The 21,826-nt window shown below is 44.5% G+C and overlaps 1 protein-coding gene and 1 pseudogene across 1 annotated transcript in view; both read left to right on the top strand.

The window, feature by feature from the left end:
• LOC148117067 (uncharacterized) overlaps positions 1–21,826 on the top strand; it is a 477,886-nt gene that overhangs the window by 396,675 nt on the left and 59,385 nt on the right. The gene's annotated exons all lie outside the window — the stretch shown is intronic.
• LOC148117072 (putative E3 ubiquitin-protein ligase IRF2BPL) lies at positions 12,321–13,200 on the top strand (annotated as a pseudogene).

Here is a 21,826-nt window from a genome sequence, read left to right as displayed (position 1 = left end):
CACATTATAGAATTACAATAAGTGCCAATGTCCCTAGAGGGCCATTCTTTTAATATCTCAAGTTTAAATATGATAACCATCGATATTCTCCTTTTTTGGCATGAATTTAATTTTATTATTTTTTTTTATTTTTACATCCCAACCAAAATTTCCCCTCCCTCCTTTCCTCTCAGTAACTCCCTCCTATCTCCACTGTTCCCACTCCCCATCCATTCCTACTCCTCTCTTTTCTCTTCAGAAAAAGGTGGACTTCATATGGATGTGTGCCAGACATATTCTATCAAGTAGTGACGAGACTAGGCGTGTCCTCTTCTATTAAGGCTGGATGTAGCAATCCTGTAAGAAGAATGGGTCCCAAAAGCAAGCAACAGAGACAGGACCTACACCCACTGTTAGGAGTCCCACAAGAACACCAAGTTACATAACTGTAACATATATACAGAGGGCCTAGGTCAGTCCTGTGCATGCTCTCTTGATGGTGTTCAGTCTCTGTGAGCCACTATGATCCCAGGTTAGTAAGTTCTGTGGGATTTCTTGTGGTGCTCCTGCCCCCACAGGCTCCTATAAAAATTTAGCTATTTTTTACTATTTCATATGTATTGGTTTTTGCCTTCAAAAATATCTCTATGAGTGTGTCAGATCCTCTGGAATTGGAATTACAGTTTTGAACTGTCTATAATTTTTTTCCATTATCATAAACATTACTTATTTCTCTATTCTGACATTTTAAAATAAACTTTCAAATAGTGAATGTATGAAGAGCTACTGATTGGTATTTGAAATAGTATCTACTTAATTATTTAGAGAGGGCAGAAATATATATATTGCATTTTCACTAATATATTGATATTATATATTTATAAATATAAGGGTATGTTTGTATACACACATATATGTTTCTGAGAGAGAGATGAATGAACATGTAATACATGTCATACCATTCTGTCATTCTCTTCATATGGAGGCAAAGGGACAAATTAAGAGGAGTAAGTTCTGTCCTTCCACCCACCTATTCATCACTGACTCTTTCCTGGTTCTCTTTGTGATTAACTTGTGCCTTTCCCTTAGAGGGTTTTCTTGTGGTTCTGAAATTTAGAGACAATTGCACATTAAAGTATCTTGTGAAATATTTGTGCAGACTTTTGCCTCAAATGACTGATTATCTTAATCAAAGCTCACCCTAGTGGTAAGAATTCTTGATGGAAGGATTGTTGTCTGTCTAGCTTGAAGAAACTGCTTATCCAAAATTATGTATGGGGAAAATGCAAAAGGGAAATTACAATGCTGTGTAGGTAAGTAATGCACAATAGAAATCACCAGTGAATATAAAATGCACCAAGGTGCCTGGAACCAGCCTCAGTCGAGAAGTGGGTCTCGAATGTAGGATGTCTGGAAGGCAAAATGAGTACACAAACTCAGGATTCTGGTGTAAGCTAACAGGCTATTAGCTGCAAGGTAAGTTCTTCTACCCCGAGCTTCAAACCCTAGTCTTTTATTGTAAATTTTACACACACACACACACACACACACACACACACAAATGATTCTTTATTCTTGTCACAGGTTAAACATTACATGGGCAAAACAGTTCACAATAAGTACAAAGATTCTTTGAATTCAGAACATCGTTCATCATGATATTTTCCCAGCTCCCAAGCCCCATATCAACTACTATATTCTTAATTATTGGCTGATATAATCATAAAACAACTTCTGATGCTTTCACCTCAAAGGCTAACTAATTGCAGATAACAGAAGCATAGTTCAATGAGTTTTACTCCATTGTCATACCTTTCTTAATGTTGTTCCTCGCAATTCAAATTTTGATTTATAAGGCCATAGGCAGTCAGCCCTTAAGCCCTAGATTCTTCAGAAACTTTATTTATCATAGACAAGTTCCTTTCTATTTCAGTGTAAATTTTTGCCAAGTTTTATAATCAGGCAAAGAACAATTTCTGCATTTTCCCCAAGTTTTCCCAAATTTCATCACTCAGGTTTTTTCCCATAACGTGCTTTCCATCTTTAATGCCTGCCCACTCTATCAGATCAGAAGGACTTATATTATCATGCAGCACATCCATATTTTCAGACGCCACTGGTGTGGGAGGAGAAAAAGAACATGAAGAGCAAGTACAATAGTAGAATTACTATAACCACAATATCTCAAACGTTGCCAAATTCTTGTCCCTCAAGTAACATGCTCATTTAGCTGCCACTGGGTTGCCCGGAGGAAATTGCTTCCTGCATCTCAGGAACCACATGTGGAGGGGGCTATGCTTTGCCCTCTCATGCACCAAGGAAGGTTCCAGGCTGAGTTATTGAAATGGCAGGTGCCCTCTTAGCATTGTGCCTCTGAGAGGCTGCCCTCTGTGTCCCATGAGCTTATCTGCCCTAAAGCTATTGATCATTAGTGCTGTGCACATCCCTGGGGACAATCTAGGGTTTTTTTATTTAACCAGCTACAGCCATCTATACATACCTACCGAAATATAACATTCTTACATGTGTCAAAATTTCCAAGGTACTTCAGAAGTTAAATAATCTTCATGATTACTGCACTTTTTGGAATACAAAAGTCTCAAAGACTTAATGAAAAACAGTCTAATTAGATAAATTGCCTTGCATATCTCAGTCCCTAGATATTTTTCAAGCAAGAAATACTGAAAAAATGATGCAAAATGACGTGCACAGAACATGGAATACTGAAGTTATGGTTTAAATCCGTAATTGTTCTCAATGTCATATTTCAGGATCAAATATGAACACAGTCATTAATTACACCCATATCTTTGCCTTTATTTCATAATTTATGGAGTTCAAAATATGTTACCTGAAAACCTGGTGACTAGACATATGGAGTATTTTGAGCAGAAAACTGAATATGAAGATGACTCTGTTCTTCCCATGAAGCTGCTCATAAAACCTAGAAAGGGCTTCATGACCATTTCCTGCAGCAGGTCAGGAGCATTACATGTCCCTCCATGGAGGAAAGAGCAGCCTCATATCTGAAGACTGATAAAGGCACACACAGAGGACATGAGCCTAAGCCTTCACTATTTGCCACTCACCTGCTTGGCTCATACTGGTTTTATTTAGTCACATACTCCATAGTGTTCCACTTTCCATCAACTCTAGTGTAAAATCTCAGGTCTCAGCACTTGTTGGGGCTTCCCTTCTTTAGAAAGGCTCTGGTGCTATAAAAGTTTGTACTAGTAAGTCTTCATACTGCTATCTTGTCACTCACAGCTTAGTTTTGAAGTACCCAACAAGGAACCTAAGATGGGTAGAAGGAAAGGGTATTTTCCCTCCTCTATTTACTACTTTTCTTGTAAAACTATTATTTGAGAACTCTCCTTTTTATACAAGTTCTCTGCTCTTCAAAAATATCTTCTATTAGCGCACGATAAAACTGTTTTATTCTACCTTCTAAGAACTTGGAGGTGTGTTAATTTGAATGTAATTGGCCCCCATAAGCTCATAGGGAGTGACATGGCGGTTCACTGAGGCACTCAAGAGTGAGACATTAAAGCAGTGTAGGAAGCACCATAGCAACATTGAGGGACAGTTGAGGGGGGGGACATCAACAAAGTTCAAGACACCCATGAAGCCTGCTTAAGTAGAGGGTTGATGAATACAGCCATGTAGCCTCGGGGAACTGATGCTGATGCAGCTGGGGTGTGCTGAGGCAAGGGTGGGGGTGGGGAGCACCGTGGCAACCAGGAAAAGGAAACAGAGACAGTCTTGAGGACATTTACATGTCTGTGGGGCACAGAGCATTGTAGGGTCAAGCAGAGTCACCTTATCAGGGTAAACAATAGAACAGAACAGTTGTTTTGTAAAAGGAATTGTGACCTCAAGGAAAATCTTCTTAGAAATCGGTGATTATTTTCAGTTGTTTACAGATTGTTTTTCTGAATCGTCTTTACAGTCTTTGCATGCCTGTGAGCACAGATGCTTCTGATGTACCTGAAGGTCTTGGATTATTGGGCACAGCCAATGGTACATGATAAGGACTAAAGTAGAAGGGGCATGACGCTATAGAAAAGCACACATATTAGATCAGGGGCTTTGGTATGACAAACCTGTTTGCCCCCAAAACAACTTTGTGTAACATTTAGTAAATATGCCTTTGTACTGCTGCTTGAGATTCAGTCTATCAGAGGCTGAACATTTCCTGCTTCCAAGGCTACAAGCCGAAAGATTTTATTTTGGAGTGACCTCTTTCTTCATCCAACTCACGCAACACAGAAAGCAGTGGAGCTCCGAGGCAACTGGGGGAAAAGTGTTCTGTGGTAGCCAGGGGCACATGGTAGCAGTAGAGGAGAAGAGTGCACACCAAGACAACCCGGGGCACACTGAAGTAGTTATGGCCACACATTGATCCAGCAGTGGGGATATGAAAAAGCATAAGGGGACACTGAGACAACCTGGGTGATATCCATGCAGTCATGGTTAAACGAAGTGAGCCAGTGAGATACTGAGGCAGTCGGGGTGGGGAGGAACGGAGGCAGCCTGAGGGGCCCCAAACAGTCTGGGAGGGGGGAGACAATGAGGCCACATGGGAGCACACAACAAAGGAGCGTGGGGGCCCCTGACACAGCTGGATGATGCCCAAACATGCTTTGGGTAAAGGTCATGGGGGGTGAGGAGGACAGACACTGAGGCACCTGGGGATACACTGAGGCATTCATGGGACACACAGGTTGTGATCTGGCTGCCCTCACTCCCCATGACTGACAGATAAAATTCCTTGAAATCAACAAGAATGTTTGTGTTACTTCTTATGGCCTTCTGCCCTGATCTTGACCTCTGGTTGCTCAGCATGTCTCTGGCCAGCTTAAAGGTATTAAAAGGCTCTAGCTTGGGGCAAAATAAAGGTTGTTCTTCCTTCAGCATCCAGTCTTCGAGTCTCAATTCCGGCACCCCCACACACACCAGTCTCGGCATCCAAGCTGTGCAGGTGCGGCACACACATGGGCATTTTGGTCAGCTGACACAGCCAGGCAGACACTCAGTCTTTAGTGAGGGGAGGAGTACACTGAGGCAGCCTGGGGAAACTATGGAACTCTGGGGGAGGGAACACTGAAGCAGACATGGGGAGATATCGAAGCAGACCATGGGAACCTAAGTCAGTCATGGGGAAAAAAAGAAGCATGAGGGGACACTGAGGCAGCATAGAGGGGTGAGGCCACCTGGGCAGCAGTGGGTCACCTAGATAACCACTGGAACTGAGGCATTTGTGGGTTGTGTATTAAGGCAACTGGGGGTACAGCAGAGCAGCATGTGTGGACACTGAATAAGCCTGTCAAACACTGTGAAAGTGCACAGGGGATGACGACATTGATGACACACCCAAGCATGTGGTGGGACAATGAGGCAGGGTGGGATCATCGAAGTAGCTGGGGTGGCATAACAGAGGCAGGTGGTGGAACATGGGGGCAGCCAGAATCACCAAGAGATCTTGGGTGGGTGGGGCTCCAAGAAGAACTTCCTAGGCAGTCCAGAGCCTCTAAGGCAGCCTTGGGCATACTGAGGCAGACTGAGTACTCAGGAAGAATACTGAGAAACTCAGGAAGCATGCTGAGGTCCACTGAGGCAGCCATGGTGACACAGAGGCAGCCTGGTTAGGGACACAGAAAAACACCTTGGTGAAATTGTGGCAATTCCAGTGTGTGGGACACTGAGACAGCTGGACAGGAGGTGATGCAGGGGGTGTGGAGGCAGGTGAGGCACTAAGACCTCAGAGATCAGGCCCCAAGGCAGCTAGGGTGGGAGTAGGGGGGATCCCGAAGTGGGGGACACTGAGACAGTGGGGAGAGGCACTAGGCAGTGGGGAGTGACACCAAGGAAGCTGAAGAGCCCTGGCCTAGGGTACTTCCAAAGCCCTTGGCTGCATCTTCTTGGGTGTACTGCATAAACTTGGGTGTACTGGCCTAAGTCTGTAATCCCACCACTCAGGGACTGGAAAGAGAAAGATCAGACGATTACCTCTAGCAACATAGCAAGTAGGAGCTATTCAGGACCAAAGAAGACCCTCTTAGAATGATAATATAGTTTTCTGGCCAAAGTGCAAAGTGCATAAAACAAATCACAATGAAAATGTATTCCTTGAAATAAAACACAAACAGGAATTTTAATTATTCCACTGCAGTCTTAACTGTATTTTGTCTGAGAACCTGGAGTGAGGCTATGTATGCGGCCCTGACAGCAACAAATTGCCACCAACACTGCCACAAACACCACCAACACACCAGCACTACAAAACCCCAGGCGGTGAAGTATTTATAAAAAGAGACTTAAAGTCAGTTGATGGTGGCACACACCTTTATCCTGATACTCTGGAGGCACAGGCAGGGGATCTCTATGATTTTGAGACCAGCCTGGTCTATAGAGTGAGTTCCAGGACAGCCAAGTCTACATGGAGAAACTGTGTCATGAGAAACTGAACAAACAAAATTAAAAACCAAACTGTATTGGTTTAAAGGAGAACAGATCCAAAGGGAGTGGCACTGTTATGAGGTGTGGCCTTCTTGGAGTAGGTGAGATATTATTGGAGGAAGTGTGTCACTGCTGGGGGTGGGGGACTTTGAGGTTTCTGATTTTCAAGCTTTCCATGGTGTGATTGTCAGTTGACTTTCGATTGCCTGCAAGATGTAGGACACTTGGGGGCTGGAGAGAGGGCTCAGAGGTTAAGAGCACTGACTGCTTTTCCGGAGGTCCTGAGTTCAATTTCCAGCAACCACATGGTTGGTGGCTCACAACCATCTGTAATGAGATCTGGTGCCCTCTTCTGGCCTGCAGGCATACATGGAAGTTGAACACTGTGTACATAATAAATAAATCTTTTTTAAAAAAAGATGGAGGACACTTGGTTACTTCTCCAGCATCATGCCTGCCTGCATGCTGCCAGGTTCCCTGCAATGATGGATTGAATCACTGAGCTGTAAGTGAGTCCCCTCAATTAAAAATTTCCTTTGTAAAAGTTGTCATTGTCATGGTGTCTCCTCACAGCAATAATAAACTCTGAGACAGAAATCAATACCAGTGTAGTGGGGCATTTCTGTGATAGACCTAACCATGCTTCTGTTTGAAGTCATATGAACTTCAGGACTTTGGGATAGGAAAGCAGTGGAGTGCGGTAAACACTGCCTAATGGGGCATAGCAGAAGGAGCATGGAAGAAAACAGTGTTGATAATGATTTGAAATGTTGGGAGCTGGCTCAAGAGGTTTCAGAGAAGAATTTTAGTATGTTGCCTAGAAATTGTTCTTGGGATATTTTGCTGAACATACTTTTTGTTACCTTTTGCGCTTGTCTGAAAGTCTCTCTGAGGCTAAAGAGAAGAGTTTTTTTTTATTAGATGTGTTGACAGAAGAAATGTTAAAACAGCCTAGTATTAGTGGTAACTCTAGTGTCACTTTCTGCTTGGCCGTAAGCATGTGAAAGCACCCATTTGGGGATGCATGAGAATTGAGATCCTGCTAAAAAGAAGTTCTTTTTTGTACTCGCACAGTTTCTTGATATTTGGTCAAGATTCACTGAGTCTTTCTGCTAACTCTTTAATAGTGTTCCCAATAGAATGTGTTCTGTAGTGCCATCATTCTTACCTTCTAAAGGAGTATTAGCTGCTTCACATATAATGAATTCTTGTGAAGAGGAGCACTTTTCTGGTTCCACTTCATATATTATGGGATTGCCTAAGTTTGGTATTAATTCATTGTTTGCAGAGGATGTGTATTGGTTTTGGTGGGGTTTTTTTGTTTGTTTGTTTTTAAAGACAGTGTTTCTCTGTGTGACAGCACTGGCTGTCCTGGAACTCACTCTGTAGACCAGGCAGGCCTTGAACTCACAGAGATCTACCTGCCTCAGGCTCCTGAGTATTGGCATTAAAGTCTTAAAGGCGTGTGCCTATTGGAGATATGTTCTGAAGCAGGGGATGTGTCTGGGATTTGAGAGATCCTAGGTTCTGCCTATGGGTGACAAGGTACTGGAACTGCACTTCTGATCTTTTCTGTGACACTTACAATAAAGAGACTTTAGATTTAGAATCTGCTGAGAGAAATTTTCTGTGGATAAGAACCCAAAGAAAACTTGTCAGTCAACTCTCAAAATTTACTGTATGTTATGAAGATGTACTTCTTTAAGCACAAAAGTATATAAGAGAGGAGAATGGGAAGAAACTTCTAAATGGTAACAATTTATAAGTCATTCCATTTTAAAATGTCCCTGCATTTAGTTTTAAAATATTCTATGTGTAACTGTTTTAAGAGTAGCTTTTTGAGTTGAAAAAGTATTGATTTTTGTATTTGCTAATCTTCAGGGGGAGGGGTGTCTTTTATGTCACATGAACTCCCTTTCATCAGCTCATTTTAAAATAATTTTCTTTTTGGTCATTTTTTAGTTTATAATGTTTACTTAAACTTTTAACCTTTGTTTGCAAGTGGAGCTCCATGAGACTTGTTTTAAATATATAACAGGTGATTATTCTGCAGGGTTTGCCTCTTAAGAAAGCTTGAGAAATGGGCCCTGTACCACTCCACCAGTGTTGCTGTTTTGCATGTCACTGTATTTTACTTAATTTAAAAGGTGCCACGATGACACAAATTTGCAGAAGATCTTTCAATATGTGCAATTCATTAATTTCCTGTGTTCCATTGGTTTTATGTGTGAATATCTTGACTAAAGACTTTGGGACTGAGGAGATGGCTCAGTAGAAAAAGAGGGCACAAGATTTGTACTTTATTTCCATCATATTGAGTAAGTTACCACTGCAAAGAACAGCATACAAATAATATAATTTAAAATGTTGGAAAGAAGAAACGTGATTGTAAGCAATAATAGTCACTCAAAAGTAGTCTTCTGAACTGATATTTGGAAATACAATCACAGTGTTCATACTGAAAGATACTGACATGCCAGGTATTGTCTTCATTCTATTTGCAAATATTTCTTTTCGTGACCCTTTGGCAGTAGAAGAAAAGGAGACTTCACTGGTCTCTGCTTGTTCCAATAGTTCAGAGTTCATCACAATGCTGACGTTGGTGCTGTGTTGACCCTGACTTATGACTTCCAACAAGTAAGGAAATCCTGAGAAAGATGTGTTTACTGTGTTTTTTTTCTTTCTCTTCACAATATTGTTAGTAGAACAAGGAAAGTATTTCAGAACTTGACCAAAAGAGATGTGTGGTCTTGGAAGTCTTCAGTTCTCCTGGATATGTATATATTTATTCTATGGCTATAGTAAAAACTATTTTAAAGTATTTAGATCTTTGGTTTTCTTTAAATGTATCATGTATCATTTTTTAAAAAAATAGTCCCTAGTATTAACTTCAGTAGACGCCTCCACCACTGAAAAATAAACATCAAAAAATAAAACCAATACATTGTTTGTTCCTTTATCATTCGCTCACTCAAGGGAGGTCACTGTGTTTATCTCAGGTTGGTTCCCATCTGTCTGACACAGCTGGGTATGTTTATATGCGAAGGTGAGGCTGGTGAAGAAGTCTGGTCTCTCTTGATGCACTGACCTAGCCAGGACAGTTTTACTTTAAGTCGTACTATGACTTATGCCTACACTGAAGAGTATTCAGGGGATCCAATTCCTTCTTCTGACCTCCACACATTCTTACATGCATTTGATGCATTTAAACTCACTCAAACAAACACACCTACATACATATAACTTTTTAAAAATATCTTAAATGAAAATAGATTTTTTTTTCTTAGTTATTATGAATCTGAACTACATGATCAGAATGGCCCGAATCCTGGCTTCAGTAGACCTGGTAGGGGTGCTCAATTTGAACTTAGGAATTTTTCAAGAAAAGGAAATTAAAGATTTAATTTCAGATCCCACTGTCAAATTTTGAGGTGTGAAAGCAACAATGCCCTCTATCAACTTTACTTTCCCAGGCTATCACTGATGGTAATAACAATGACAGAATTCATTCACCTGGCAAGAAGTACACTACTAAAGTTTGTACTGAAGTTCATCCAACTCTCAATCCCCCCAGTTTTGGTGTAACACACAATAACAAGGAAAGAAAGGTAATGGACAGGAGAATGGATTGATTATGTGGGATGCTCCTCTGTATTCTGTGAATATGTTTATTTACCATTGGTTAATAAAAAAGCTGCTTTGGTCCTATGGGAGTTCAGAATAGAGCAAGATGGGAATTCCAAGCAGAGATAGAGGAGAAAAGCAGGTGGAGTCAAGGAGACACCATGTAGCTGCTGAAGGATAAAGACAGCTGCCTAGTGGAAACTTATTGGTAAACCACAAAATACTAGAAATGGATTCATTAAAAATATAAGTGTCAGTTAATAAGAAGCCTATGCTAATAGACCAAGCAGTGTTTTAATTAATATAGTTCTGTGTGATTCTCTTGGGTCTGGGTGGCTGGGAATGAACAAGCAACCTTCATCTACAGATTGACATAGACAAATTATAGAAATGAAGGTAGGAAGTATGTAAAGGAAGAAACAGAGCAGGGAAAGGAAAGAATTATTTATGAATTTATAGCCTCATTTCATCCATGGTTTCTGTTTGATGATAGTTTGCCTAAACTATAAATGGATCTTAAAGTTCAAATCATATAAAGAGAAGCAAACAAAAGGTTAACACAAGCATACCTTTCAAATGGCAGATAAATCTCTACACTAAGTTGTGAATTGTATAACTTTGAAGTTTACAATAAGAAGAAGCACTTACTAGAACAACCTATGTTTACTTGGTTGTTGCTCAGGAATACAGGATTTCTCTATTTTGTTTTAAAATTAAGATACATGTCTTCAACTTAGACAAATAATAAAGGGGTCAATGTCACAAACTGTAGAGTGCTTCCCCAGTATAGTTTGGGGGCTATTCCTCAGACACACTCCAATATAAGAAGCAGGTTTACCTATAGGCTGTGACCAGTCAAGACAGTGTGTCAGGGCTTGGAGACCATGTTTCTGACCTGCTTAGCAATTTAGGATTGTAATGTCAACATTATGTACTCTAAATGCTCCCATGTGGGCCACCTTACAGGTGTTCATGATACCAAAACAAAACATCAGGTAAGCATCTGGCTAAGTGATCAGGGACCCATTCATTCAGAATAAAGACGTCATGAGGAAAATCAGAATTCAGTCTTCATGTCACCCAGATGGAGAATGAGCCTTAAGCTCACAAAATTTCTTAGTGCACACTTTATCCTAAGATGTGACTCTCCCCTTCCCTGTTTATCCTGGGAGCCCTAGCATATATATGGAAACTTTAGTAGGGCCACCAGCTGTCTCTGTTTGAAGTGATCGCCAGGTTTAAGTTCCAAGTCCTAAGAAAACTATTAGTGGTCGGAGAAACACTTGACTTGAAAGACCCCAACCCTAGTCTCCATCTTAAGATTGAAAGACCCCAACCCTAGTCCCCATATTAAGATGTTTTGATCAACTAGGCCAGGGTAAAACAGAATATCTGTGGGTGGCAGAAGCAGTCTTAAGACCTGCCAAGAGGATAAAAACAGGATATCTGTGGGCAGCAGAAGCGGTCTTGAGAAAAATCCAGTCCTCTGTGTATGGAAACCCAAGGAGGCAGAAACTGGCTGAAACTAGCTTAATTTAAACTTGTTTTTGTAGTCCTATTTTGTCCTGATGTTGATCCACCCCATATGTTAATTTAATTTGAGTTGACCAATGATGTTGCTGTTGCTATACTTACCCATTATGTAATCCTGAGACCCTATAAATGCTTTCTGGAAAAATACACAGGGTGCTCAGTCTCACTGGAGTACTGAGTCTTGTTTGTCTAATTGTTGTCTTATTTGGAAGAAAAGCCCAACATGGGACAAAATCTAACCACCCCCTTAAGTTTGACTCTAGGACACTGGAAAGACATCCAGCTCCGGGCCGATGGCCAGGGGGTGAATGTCAAGAAGAAGAAATGGCAGCCGGCCACAGACACCCTAGCCCCCTTCCCCTAGGCCCGGAGCTTCCAGCCCTGATCCACAGCACCAGGAAGAAGGCTCCTGGTGCTCTTCTACAGCCACAGTAGGAGGTGGGAGTGAGAAGGGTGCAGAACTCGTTGGCCACCCAGATGGTGGATCCCCCACAGAGAGGCGCTGAACAAGCAGTGGAGACTTGCTCTCTATCCAGCCCCTGGGGCAGAACTTTCTCACCCTCCCCGCAACCTCCCCCGCAGCTGGACTCCTTCCCCAGCCATTCAGTCCTCCCGATGGAGAAGGCACCACAGAGACAGCCTGGGAGGGCGCCTACCTTCCCTGAGGCTGGCATCATGTGGGCGGCACAGGTGTCTTCGTTCCAAAGACAGTCTTGCGACCTGCCTCGCATGCCCTGGGCCATGATCTGGGACTTCTCCAAACCTGTCTGCCATGGTTGCGTCAATTACGAAGGCGCCAACAGCATAGCATTCGTGATCGAGACCACCTGCCACCTGAAACGGGGGCACGGTTGCTTCCAAGACGGCTGCTCCCCTGGCCACCGCCGCTGCCACAACCGTGATGGAACAATGTAGCCATTTCAAGTATCCACCGCCCCCGGTGAGTCTGGGGAGCAGTAGTCATTCTGCGAGCCCCAACTCATCCTCAGTGGCAACACAGGTGGCTTCTCGGCATGGGGCGTATAGTGGGCTGGTGACTGGGCTGCCCAACCCGGGAGGTGGCAGGGGACCCAAGCTCACGGTGCCCCCAAACCTATTGCCACAGACTCTGCTTAACGGCCCAGACAGGGGAGCAGCCAAGGGCCCCCCGACTCCAGCGCCTCCCGATGCTGTGTTGGGGGGCCAACTGTCTTGGGGGTGTCCCAGGCGTGTCGGCCACTGTATCTTCCGCGCCATCTTCAACCTCTTCGACTGTGGCAGAGGTGGGCGTGGGTGCTGGTGGCAAGAGGCCTGGTTCGGTGTCGAGAACGAACCAGGAGCGTGAGCTGAAGGAGAAGTGGTGCAAAGCTGAAGCCTTGGCCGAGCTGAGTGAGAGCCTGCACAACCGTACGGAGGAGTGGACCAACAAGCCCAAGATGGTCTGTGACACACTGCTCACGCTGGCTGGCTGCACACTCTACGAGGTGCGCTTCAAGAAGGACCACTCACGTCTTTGCCTTCGACGCTGTCTCCAAGCCTGGCATGGACTACGAGCTGCTGAGGAGGCAGAGGAGGCCCAGGAGCAGGAAGAACAACGGGAGGCCGCACAGTCATAGAAACAAGTAGAAGAAGAGGAGCAGCTGAAACAGCCGAGGAGCAGGCATAGGCACGGGCTCAGGCACAGGCAGTCACAGAGAAGCTGTGCAAAGTAGCCAGGAAGCGGCAGTGCAAGGCAGAGGAGGGTGTGCAGCGTATGCAAGAGGAGCTGCAACATTTGGAGCAGCGGCGGCGACAGCAGGAGAAGCTGCTGGCTGAGAAGAACCGGAGGCTGCACGAGAGACTGCAGCACCTGGAGTAAGAGCACCGAGCTGCACTGTCACACTCTGAGGAGATTGCCACCACTCAGGCTGCTGCCGCAAAAGCCCTTCCCAATGGCCGCAATGCCCTCGACAGCCCATCTGTGGAGGTGGAACCTGAGCACACCTTCCAGGGATTACGTCAGAAGGTGTCAGCTCAGCAGCTACAGGAAGCAGGCATTCTCAGCATGGAGGAACTGCAGCGGTTGGCACAGGGCCACACCACAGTGACTGAACTCATGCAGTGGGAAGATGTGCGTCAGTACCAGAAGGGCCGCAGCAGCATTGCAGGACTGCTGCTGAAGCCCACCAATGAGAAACTGAGTGTCTACACAGCCTTACAGAGACAGCTGCTTAGCCCTGGAACAGCTCTTATCCTTCTGGAGGCCCAGGCGGCCTCGGGCTTCTTGCTGGACCCTGTGTGGAACTGGCAGCTGACGGTCAGTGAGGCTGTGAAGGAGGGGGTTGTGGGTCCTGAGCTGCACCACGAGCTCCTGTTGGCCGAGCGTGCTGTCACTGGTTACAAGGACCCCTACATGGGTGAGCAGATCTCTCTCTTTCAGGCCATGAAGAAGGACCTCATCGTCAGGGACCATGGCATCCGCCTGCTGGGGGCTCAGATTGCCATGGGTGGCATCATTGACCCTGTACACAGCCATCGCGTGCTCGTGGACGTGGCCTACCAGCGTGGCTACTTCGATGAAGAGATGAACCGCATCTTGGCTGATCCAAATGACGACACCAAGGGCTTCTTCGACCCCAACACACATGAGAACCTCACCTACCTGCAGCTGCTGGAGCGCTGTGTGGAGGACCCCGAGACAGGCCTGTATGTCCTGCCACTCAATGATAAGGACGCCAAAGGTGGCGAGCTGGTGTACATTGATACAGAGGCCCGTGACGTCTTTGAAAAGGCCACTGTGTCTGCTCTGTTCAGCAAGTTCCAGGGTAAGACTGTGACCATCTGGGAGATCATCAACTCCGAGTACTTTATCACAGAGCAGCAGCGTGACCTGCTGCAGCAGTCCTGCACGGGCCGCATCACAGTGGAGAAGATCATCAAAATTGTCATCACGGTGGTGGAGGAACACGAGCAGAAGAGCCAGCTCTGTTTCGAGGGGCTCCATGCCCTCGTTCCTGCTTCAGAGCTCCTGGACAGTGGAGTCATCAACCAAGAACTCTACCAGCAGCTGCAACAGGATGATCAAACAGATGTACCAGGACTGCATGAAAGACTTTGGCCATGGTCTGTCCTCTGGCTTCAAATACCTGGAGTACGAGAAGAAGCATGGTTCAGGTGACTGGCATGACTGGCGCCTACTTGGGGACCTGCTGCCCGAGGCTGTGCTCTTCTTCAAGGAGGGAATGCCCAGCGTGGACATGCTGCCCCAGCCCTATCTAGATGCCAGCTGTCCCATGTTACCCACTGCGCTGGTGAGTTTCAGCTTCGCCCCCAGTGCACCTCCAGGAACTGGAGCCTTGCCACCAGCGGCGCCCATGGGTCAGGGTGCAGCCTCCAGCCTGCACAAAAGGAAGGCATTCCCAGAACCTCCGGACTCAGCTGAAGGTGCACTGAAGCTCGGCAAGGATCAGCAGAGGCAGCAATGGATGGCAAACCAGAGTGAGGCCCTGAAGTTCACTATGTCCGCGGGGGGAGGGGGGGAGGCTTTGCGGTACCAGGGCACGCAACAGGGGGACCACCCCCCTCCACCTCTGGGACCTCATTCCAATCGAACCACCCTGCCAGGGTCAGCCCCCAGAAAGGTCCATCCCCCATGGCTACACTTAGGTCGGTGGCAGACACTCTGGGCACAGCTCATTCACCCAAGGACGGCAGTTCAGTGCACTCTACCACTGTATCCGCTAGGCAAAATAGCAGCAGCCCGGTGTCCCCTGCCTCCGTGCCTACGGCAGCGTTGCCTGGTATCATGCAATGGGGACCTGAATTTACAGGTGGCTCCCCCGCCACCTAGAGCCCACCCAGGCATGGATCAAGTGCACCCCCAAAATATTCCAGATTCCGCTATGGCAAACAGTGGACCCCTCTGCTGTACCATTTGCTACGAACATTTGGAGGACACTCATTTCGTTCAGTGGCCGTCTGTCCCTAGCCACAAATTTTGTTTCACTTGTTCTAGAGAGAGTATCAAAGCCCAGGGGGCTACAGGTGAGGTGTATTGCCCCAGCAGAGAGAAATGCCCCCTAGTCGGGTCAAATGTACCTTGTGCCTTCATGCAGGGTGAAATCACAGCTATCTTAGATGGGGATGTTAAAATGAAAAAAGAGAGAGACCCTTAAACCACAGAGCAGTGACCTCTTTTTCCCTAGACCACCTCCTCTTCAGTCTGGAGGGCCCTTCCCTGCACCTGCCTCCATTTCCCTTCCCACCAAGATATAGAATTATGAATCTAACTGCAAAAAGTTAGTCTTATGTATAGACATTATTTTTATCGTATGTTTCTATATTTTGAAACATGTATGTAACTTTTTCATTTGAAGGATAAGCTGGTTGTGTTAAGCAGTATAATACTGATTGGGTCATTTGCATCATATTCATTAGCATTTATTTGGTTGCAGAATGTTTGCCTAGGTACAGCATTAATAGCCTAGGTCTTGTATCTTTGTATCCTGTTTTGGGCCAGGATGCTGAGAGCTCTGGGCCTCGCACAGATTGGTGCTGCTTTGTTTGTTTGTTTGTTTTTGATTGTTTTTTTGGTTTCTTGCTTGGTTGAGACTAATGAGAGTCCCCAGCTCACTCGAAATCTAACCTGGCAGGTTATATCTCAGACAGGGGATATAATTTGATCCATAACTGGGATGCATACCCCCTAATACCTGGTGGCCCAGCCTGCATCCTGATCTATGTAAACTGGTTTCCAAATTAGACCCCTGGTATCTCCCAACTGGAGAAATCAAAGGAAAAATCTCTCCCCGGGGTGGTTGATATAGGATATAGACACCCATTAATTAGATACTTTGGGAACTGCAGCCCCGAGTTACTTATCCCTGCCCCCATTTGAGGTGCTTATCTGCAAAGAAAACATAATAAATTCCCTCTGCTCCTGGAGTTGGGAAAGGAATTTTGAATGCATGGTGACCTTTCCTTGATCCCTGCTGAGGTCAGGTTACAGTCCCTTCGTAGCCCCCTCCTCATTTGGTGCCATGGTATAAAAGCTAGCCCCAGCAGAACAATAAAGAAGCTGTTCCACCTCAACTTCATGCTCTGTGAATTTATTCAACCTGAACACCCTCCACCAAGACTCTTGGCTCCAGCCCGTGTTGGCACGGTAAGCTATAACCTTCAAACAGATCCATTTTATGTATGCCCCAGGGATGGTCGAGATGGGGGGTTGGCTAATAAATATGGTGGATCTGAGGACTTTTGCTGTAAGGTTTGGTCTTGTGACTTAGAGAAAGGGTTGCCCAAAGAAAGAAACATTTTGAGTCACAACAAGGATGGTTTGAAGGATGGTTTAATAATTCACCCTGGTTAGCTACACTAATATCCACCTTGACTGGACCCCTAATCATATTACTGCTTATTTTGACTTTTGGCCTCTGCATCCTAAACAGGTTAGTACAGTTTATGAAGGACAGATTATTGGTAATACAAACTATGGTTCTGGCCCGGCAATATCAAATGCTAAGACAAACAGATTTGGAGTCTAACCTAGCTATGGATCAGAACCAATGGATATAAAGATTTAATCCATGTTAAAGAAAAAGGGGGGAATGAAAGACCCCAACCCTAGTCTCCATCTTAAGATGTTTTGATCAACTAGGCCAGGGCAAAACAAGATATCTGTAGGCAGCAGAAGCGGTCTTGAGAAAAACACCCAGTGCTTTGTGTATCAAAACCCAAGGAGGCAGAAACTGGCTGAAATTAGCTAAATATAGACTTGTTTTTGAGTTGACCAATGATGTTGCTATTGCTATGCTTCCCCATTATGTAACCCTGAGACCCTATAAATGCTTTCTGGAAAAATACACAGGGTGCTCAGTCTCCTGTGTTCTGAGTCTTCCATTGGCGCCTTCGACAATAAAGAATCCTCTTGCTATTTGCATCCATTGCCGTGTCTTATTGAGTCTGGGGGATCCTTCCCTGAACCCTAGAAATTAGGGTCTTTCAGACTGACAACAAGCTCTTAATTTCAACCCAGTTTCTACTTTCTGAGGAAACTATTATCAGAACTAAAAATGCTGGTCTGTCATTTTCATTCTTGCTCTATATTCAATTTGCAATATTGAAGGTCATGTTACCAGAATCAAGCAGCTATAAATGTTTCTACACTGAAGAAACTGGATAAATCCAGCTTCCCTTATGTTTGGAAGAACATATCTGAGAGCAGCTTGAGAAAAAATTCTTAGGAGTGGAAGATTTTCAGTGGGAGGTATGCAGATGTGTGTGTTTTTCACACAACTCTTGTGATAATATTGCTCCAGGTATGAGGGACCTTCTTGGATCAAAGAACTATCAAGAATTTGAGCCCAAATCTGCCTAACTCATACTCTTCAGCAGACTAGTTTAGGAAACGTATTTAATGTATACCAGGGTTTCTTACCATCTAGTGGTCACAGTCTGACTCAGCCCACCAAAGCCCATGCTTAAGCTGACATTTTCCATCATATGCTACACTTGAATTTCTGGAAGGACCTGTAATTTGTTAGCAGAGAATGGAGCCACCATGATGCTGATGCTACCCCCATACTTCATATAGGGAAACAATTCAAAGCAGTAGATTTCCTTATTGCAAGGAAGGGCTCCTATTTGAGTTGATATTAATAATTTTATGTAAGATGACATGTGCTTTCAAAAAAGTAACAAAAAGAAAATTGGAGTGAAAATGAACAAAGGCTTTCAGGAACTTTGAGCAGGGGACATCAGGGCCCTGAGGGAGCAAACTGGTTAGTCAGATGTAGGCTTGATTTTTGTCAGCACAAGTTCTACTGGTGAGCTGAATGCCAAGTGCAGTGTTTCACGTTTCATGTGAAACCACAAGGTAGGAGCTCTTAGGACACCTCATAGATGTCTGTCAGAACCACGATTGCTTCATTGGTAGCTGAAATGGACCTCCCTTAAGTTCAGTTCTAAGTATGGGAAAGTTTACACAATTTAAAAAGTGTAAGCTTTTTTCTTCAATATAAAAATAAAATGTCTAGGCATGCACATATCAAATATATGCTCACAGACTTGAACATGTTTCAAGGCTATACAAATATTACTTCCAGACAGGGAAGAATAGAAATTAGTTGCCTGTAAACAATTTCACTATGCAGGTAGAGGTATGAGGGAAGCATTATTCACCCATTTCCATTGCTCTGGGATGAATGAACTAGAAAAACAATTCTAGTTTTAAGGCCACAAGAAGTCTTTGCCTCTCTTCTGTTGTACTTTGTTTTTCCTGGTCTGTGGTCAGCCCAGCTGAAAATACAGTATTATGACAAAGTCCTATCATAGAACTACAGAGCCGGAGGAATATAGGGGACACTATTATTCCTCCTCTGGCCATTGGTTTGTGAGGTTGCAGCCTTTTGGAAGTGGTATGGAATATCACTTGACCCTATGCACAGTGTTTCCCCTTCTGTGTCTGCTGGCTTCTTGTCTCCCCATTTTCGTTTTCATGTTCTATTTGTTGTCAGTCTTCTTGTTGTGGTTGTGTGTGAAGTAATTTCCATTATGGGAAAAGCTTCTTCCAAACCTAAGGCTCCTCTGAAACTTTTCCTTTCTCATTTCTGGGATTTCAAGGAGGCTACTGCAGTCTCTGCAGGCTCTGCAGCCCTGTGAAGCCAGAGTGACTTAAAACCTTCTGCTCTTTAGAATGGCCAACTTTTCAAGTTGGTTGGCCCTCTGTAGGCTCCTTTGACTTTAAGCTTATGCTTAAAGTCCAGGAGGTTATTTTCAGTCATCCAGGGCACCTGAACCAAGTACCCTATATCATGGCCTGGTGCTACCTCTTGATGCATCCTCCTTCATGGCTGAAATCCCTCCTTCTTTCCACAGAAAATAAAACCAACATTCTTCCTGTTCTACTGAAGCAAGCAAAAGGAAGCACCAATGGATCTGGTACTCCTGCTGTCTTGCCCCCACCTGCTGATCCAGACAGAGACCTTTTCCCTCCCCCATATAACAGTCTGCTTCACAGAGAGGCTAGGAACTTCCCTCGAGTGCTGATTCTACCACTGCCTCCTTCTCACTTAAATCTTTTGCTCCCTTGCAGAGTGCCTTTCTTTTCCCTCCACCCCTCCCCAAACTTCTCTTTCAGAGCACTTGTTCAAGGAAGTTGCAGGTGGCAGCATCTCTTGCTCCCCTCCTCTACACTGTAAGACCTCCTGATGAGGATGACAATCCCCTCATTCCCCACCCTGCCTGGTCTATTTCCCCATTTCAACTCGTGATCTGTATAACTGGAAACTTCAGACTCCTTCCCTTGCTGAGAAACCCCAAGCGCTAGTACACCTCTTAGATATCATCCTGTTTATTTATTCCCTGACCTGGGAAGACTATCAACAATTGCTCCAAATATTGTTCACCACTGAAAAAAGAGATAGAATTCCACAAGAATGCCATAAGCAAGTTCCAGGGTGGGATGGTTGACCCACCGATGATGAGGCAATCATTAATGAGGTCTTTCCCCTTATGCATCCTGAGGAAGGGTGGGATTACAACATTGCTGAAGGTAGAAAATGGCTAAAAGTCTATCACCAGATTTTCATAGGTGGTCTCTGAGCAGCTACTACACAGCCCACCAATTTGTCTAAGGTAAGCCAGATAAAGCAGAGGAAGAATGAGTCACTAAAAGCATTGCTCGAATGCTTGGTGGAAGCCTATTGTACATACACTCCACTGAATCCGGAGGCTCCTGAGAACCAAATAACACTCAACTTGGCTTTCATCAACCAAGCAGCCCCAAATATTAAGAAGAAGCTTCCACGACTCAAAGGATTTGAAGGTAAAAATCGGACTGAATTGATTACCATAGCCACTGAGGTTTATCTCAACAGAGAAACACCCAAGGATAAACAAACTTGGGGACTGGCAAAAGTCTTATTGGCAGATAAGACCTGGGGGTTTGATTAGTAGAGGTGATACAGAATGTTCCAAATATCCAATGGGCACTCCTCCATAAAAAAGGATCAATATGCCTATTGCAAAGAAAGGGGCCATTGGAAAAAGGAATGTCCACTTAAGAAGAGGGGATAAAAAGTCCTGGAATTGGTGGATCCAGATGATTGAAGGGGGTGGTATTCAAAACCTCTCCTCAAATCTTGGGTAACCCTAAAAGTGGAGGGGTGTCGCGAGCTCTATTCCTGAGCGGGCATTCTGCCCTTACTTCGAGGTCTGCAAGCAAATACTCAGGATGGCCACAGTCTTTTGCTCTAGGAACAAGTTTATTATGCCAATAGTCAAATCTCCAAATGTTACTATAGCAGATTTAAGCAAATATCAAAACTATGACAATCATTAGCCAATCAATCACATCACACATTCCACTTCAATCAGCAAGCATTCCTATACCCTAGGCAAGGCCTTCTACCCTATTTTACTGAGGCTTTGGTGTATATGACCTGATGATGGTTTGTGGCTCTCAACGTAGACCTCTGGATCAGCAAGTCTTGATCCGCAGGCAAGAGCTAGTTCTCTGGCTCTTGGAAGATCTATCAGCAAGTCAGCAAGTTTTGATCCACAGGCAAGAGCTAGTTCTCTGGCTCTTGGAAGGTCTCAGCTGTCAAGTTGCTGGTTCGTTGGATTCTCTATGACTGCTTCTGACAGCATGTCTAGCAAGTCATTTTGAGAATGTCTTCTGGCCGTGGGCTTCGAGTTTTTACACTGTTTATAGCTGTCTTACCTCCTTACTTCTAGATTAACACGCATGTCTGCTTATCATATAGTTACGTCACACTTGTTCACTCAACTCAAACGTCTTATCATCACTGCACACATTGCTTCATACTTTTTAGTTTCATTTTGTGTGTCACTTAATATTTCCTTTTAATACTCCTGGACTTATTTGTCCTTACAGACTCATAACAAGGGGCAAACTGTTGATTTCCTAGTGGACACTGGTGCTCATCATTCAGTGTTAAAAACTCCACTGGGTCTTCTATCAGACAAGCAAACCTGGGTTCAAGGGGCTTCCAGTTCGGCTCTACAACCATGGACCACAAAATGAACTATGGACTTGGGAAGGAAGAAAATTAAACATTCCTTTATAGTTATCCCTGGATGCCCTTACTCCCTTCTGGGAAGAGACTTGTTGGATAAGATGAAAGCCCAAATTTATTTCACTGGGATGGGGGTGATGATCTCCACATGGCCCAAAGTCTATGCCTTATGCCTAGATCTTGAAGAAGAATACAGGCTCTTCTCACAGACTTCCACTCTAGAGATGTCTCCT

This window comes from Myodes glareolus, unplaced genomic scaffold, assembly GCF_982192425.1.
Source record: "Myodes glareolus unplaced genomic scaffold, mMyoGla1.1 HAP1_SCAFFOLD_83, whole genome shotgun sequence".
In the NCBI taxonomy this organism is placed as follows: Eukaryota; Metazoa; Chordata; class Mammalia; order Rodentia; family Cricetidae; genus Myodes; species Myodes glareolus.
This window is presented reverse-complemented; position numbering and strand designations above follow the sequence as displayed.